This window comes from Egretta garzetta, unplaced genomic scaffold (genome assembly GCF_000687185.1).
Source record: "Egretta garzetta isolate BGI_Z169 unplaced genomic scaffold, ASM68718v1 scaffold298, whole genome shotgun sequence".
NCBI classification, from domain to species: Eukaryota; Metazoa; Chordata; class Aves; order Pelecaniformes; family Ardeidae; genus Egretta; species Egretta garzetta.
In genome coordinates, this window is record NW_009260478.1 from 131,464 (window position 1) to 136,332 (window position 4,869).

The following is a 4,869-nucleotide window of genomic DNA, read 5'->3' on the forward strand; positions in this document are numbered from 1 at the left end:
CTGATTCACTTGAAGGAAGAAGCAATGCTATATGGAGGGATCTTGAAAAGCTTGAGGAGATGGCCCAGATGAACCTCATGAAGTTCAACCAAGGCCCAATGTAATGTCATGCAGCGAGATCATGGCAATCCTCAGTATCAATACAGACTGGGGGATGAATGGGTTGAGAGCAGCCCTGCAGAGAAGGAATGGGGATATGATATATATGATACGATATATGGTGGATGAAAAATTGGACCTGCTGGCCACACTATTCCTGATACAAGCCAGGATGCTGTTGGCCTTCTTGGCCACCTGGGCACACTGCTGGCTCATATTCAGCCAGCTGTCAACCAGTACCCTCTGGTCCTTTTCTGCCGGGCAGCCCTCCAGCCACTCTTCCACAAGCCTGTAGCTTTGCATGGGGTTGTTGTGACCCAAGTGCAGGACCCAGCACTTAGACTTGTTAAACCTCATATAACTGGCCTTGGCCCATAGATCCAGCCTATTCAGGTCCCTCTATAGAGTTTTTCTACCCTACAGATCAACACTCCCACGCAACTTGGTGTCATCTGCAAATTTGCTGAGGGTGCACTTGATCCCCTTGTCCAGATCATTGTTAGAGGTATTAAACAAATAATTCTTCCCTTCTACTCCACTCAGAGCCCCATCTGGAGTATTGCATCCAATTCTTGGGGCCCCAGCAGAAGACAACCATGGACCTGTTAAAATGGAAGCAGAGGAGTGCAACAGAAATAATCAGAGGGCTGGAACACCTCTCAGATGAAGAAAGGCTGGGAGGGTTGGAGTTATTCAGCTTGGAGAAGAGAAGGCTCCAGGGAGACCTGATTGTAGATTTTCAATACTTAAAGGGGTTTACAAGAATGACAAAGACTTTTTAACTAGGCCTGTAATGACAGGAGAAAGGGAAACTGTTAAACTGAGAGGTTAGGTGTAGATTGTATATAAGGAAGAAATTTTTTGCAATGAGAGTGGTGAGACACTGGAACAGGTTTCCTAGAGAAGCTGTGGAAGCTTCCCTGTCAGTGGAAGTGTTCAAGGCTGGACAGAGCTTTGAGCAACATGATCTAGTGGATGACGTCCCTGTCCATGGCAGGGGTTTTGGAACTAGAGAAACTTTAATGGTCCCTTCCAAGCCAAACCATTCTATGATTTTATGGTTCTGTAGTCACCGTAGCTTTATCTAAAGTACTGTGGCAATAGTGCTGTGTATTTGTATTTCTACAAAATGAAAATCTGTTGTAGCAGCAAAGCATGGCTTTGGCTCCCTGTTTTAAAAGTATCAAGCCTTGTACTGATCCAGGCTTATTTCTTGTGTGTCAACTATTGCACTAAAGTACATATAGAAGGGGAATGATTCTATGCTATGGTTTGCCTGATTAAGTCTTTTTATATTTTTAAGTCTGCAACATATGCCAGAAGAAAAAAAGAGTCTGAGGTCTTAATGCTGTGTTTATCTTAATGATGAACACTTTTAAAGTGCACTTCCTCAGCTGGAAAAATAAACTTTCTTACTTATTAGTGTAAGGAAAAATAAACACCACCAAAAATAAAAAAAAAATGACACAGTGCTGGATAAATGAAGCTCATTTCTTCCAGATTTATAAAATTGTCCAGGTGAAACATGTTTGGAATGATAGCCAGGGCTTAGTGCAGTTTATGAACACCTGTGCCTCAGTGACGGACATTTCAAAGGATATCTTTTTCATGCTTATTATGAACTGCAAAAAGATAACCAAGAATCTTACTACAACATGAATAATACAGTCCACACATATGACTGGAAAATAGCTACCAGAATTGTTAAGTTAAAAATAAGCAACTAAACTGAAAATATGACAAGATACAATGTGATGTGTAGGACTTACCTGTACAGTAGTATACAGTGAACTGCCACTTACAAAATTACACAGCAAACACAGTACTCATCAAAATACTATATCTAACTGACATCATCTTAACTTTGTTAATCTCAGACCCATGATGCTGATTATTTGCAGATCATTATTAGACAAAGATGATAGTAGTAAATCATTTTAATCTCTGTCTGATTTATGGATGACCCGTATGACAAAGCCTACACATCATTTTAGTCTTAACAAAAAAAAAGAACTTAAACGTGGCAGTTGTCAATTCTATTAACTGAACACCCTAAGCTTGATGCTGTAAGTTTTCCAGTGACTTCTGTAAAAATTTGAAGTAGGATTAATTTTACCAAATCTTAGATGGCCACAGCATAGATGTGTTTATGTCTGAGACAGAAATCTAATCTTTTCAGTCAGAGGAGAAAAATAAGAGGTTTATGAGAGCTCTTTTAAAGGTTACAAATGATTTGCACTCTCAAAGTGATTGTTTCATTCTTTTGATTATAAGGAGAGTGAAGACTCCTAGCTCATATGGAGAATAGATGAAGAAAACACTTGAAGTGTAAGTGAATTCTTTACATTAAATTGGTCTTCGTTATTGAAAAAAGTATTTAAGTATTTACTTATTACATATATTTACTTTTTGCAAGATGTCCAGCTGGGAAAACATCCTCAGAAAACACGGAAGTTAGAAAGATATGTCCAATGCTCTAAACCTTTATAAGTGTGCTTACCATTACAAACCAGAGTTCCACTGAGACATTAAACATCATACATAGCTGTGTACAAAAACGTTAATAAAACAAAATAATCTCCCAATAAGCCACTAAGTTCAGCAATTTTACAGCTTTCAAACCCCTACCATGCCAGTGAAGAAAACTGAAAAATACTGTCTTTCTGTAAAAAAAAATAATATATATTTAAACTAAGCTTTTGTAGCAGGGATTTAGAGAAGAAAAAAAAAAACAACAAAACAGACAAAGAAACAAAGAAACAAACAACCCCCCCAACAGATAAAAATAAGACTCAAAGGAGTTTGAGGAATTAGTTTAAAAACTCAACAAATTTCAAAATTTTAGATAAATCAAGGGTAATCCAAAAGATATGAAAAGCACTTCACTAAGTAAAGAGTGTATGCCAGTAGGAAAGAAGACAGATGGAAGGTAACTTAATCTCTGACAAGCAACTATTCACTGGAAAACAGGTTAACTTTTTTAATAGTTCTAGATAATACTGGCAGAGGAGTTTACCTATGAATCTATAATACACAAGTGTTGTGGTTTAACCCCAGCCAGCAACTAAGCACCACACAGCCACTCGCTCACTCCCCTCTCCTGGTGGAATGGGGGAGAGAATTAGAAGAGAAAACAGAACAGTTTAATAATGGAAATAAAATTAAGTAAAATAGCAGTAGCATCAATAATAATAATACTATTAGTAATAATGATATACAAAGCAAGTGATGCACAGTGCAATTGCTCGCCACCCACCGACCAATGTCCAGCCCATCCAGTGTCCCACAGGTGATTTCATTTTTTGTAGACAACTTGGATGCTGCCATACAATGTAGCTATCCAGACATGAGTCACACCATTCTACTGACCTGAAGGGCTATCAGATGGTTTCTGGCCCGTTTTATCTGCTAGCATAGGTGTACTATTTCTGATACAAACCACAGCATAAGACAAAGACCCATTTCCAGTCTAGAAAGTTCTAGGGCAAGAACCATAAAAACAAAAGTAAAAACTGTGGAAAAGAAGGAAGGTCCATAGGAATTCCTATTGGAGTAAAGAACATAATTGCATTAGAAGATAAATGGTTTATTATTCTGAATAAATATAAGAATCTTATTTAATGATTTTTATCATTGTACACAGGTGCACAAGCTGACATTTGTAAGGAGTTTTTTTAGTAGCATTGAAATAAAAACAGTAAATGAAGGAGAGTGAATGGGTAAAATACATTGCTTAAAATAAGTTTATCCCCACTATAGACATATATAAACTATATTTAGAATTATATCACTTTGTAACAGCATCCTAGCAAAAGACTTTACACCTGAAGGTTCAGGGATCCAACACAAGTAAGAAAACGTTTGAAAATATTTTCTAGGGCCTCAGGAGTCTCTCAAAAGGGTGTAGAACAAAGCTGAGTTCATGATCAAGGAAACTCTTTTGCCTCTAATACACAACCTAGAAAATGTGTCTCTGAGACTCTTAGATGCAATGGGCAACAAAGTCGTCACTATTGCTAATCACTATAGGAAAACAAGCCAATTAAAAAAAAATTAAATGAAGTATTGATAGAAACATTTTTATATTAAATAACACAGGGAAGTGTGTGTCTAATAAAATTCCACAAAAAATCAAAGTGTCAAGTAGTCCCAAGATGTTGAACAATTTTGAGATGCTGGTGTTAACAGAAAATTTGCAGAAGCTAACTGAAACAGTTCCACCTTCACTAAGTGCTGTCCCGTCTTCTGACAAGAGTTTTGAAACTCTAGATGTTACCAGTTAACTTTCTTCCAGCTCCCATTTCATATTTTCCAGACTGATGGTTGTTCACGTTCATGAGCTTTGTTTATGCAGTAGGTGAGGAATCATAAGGAGCTCAGCTCTTCCAAGCCTAGAAGCAGAACAAGGGGATTTTTTGTACTGCACACAAGTAATCTAACATTTTACATGGTATTTTGCTCTGATTTGAGAACTCTACTACTTAGTCTCAGAGGCCCACTATGTTCTTCATTTCCTTTTCTTAGGCAAGTGTGTCCAATAATCCCCTTTGGTTATCAGAGCTCTGCTTTTTATGAAACTGTCTTCTGTCACAGAGAGAGAAGTTATGGCTGATGCCTCAGGCTATAGAAGGCCAAAATATGTTTTGTTGAGTCTATAGGGTACTAGCAGAAGAGCAGTGCCTGTAGCCATTACTCCTTTCCATCTGCCATGTCTTCTTGATATGTTTGTGAGTCATACTGAAGTCTCAAAAGTCCTTGGTGTCTTCAGTC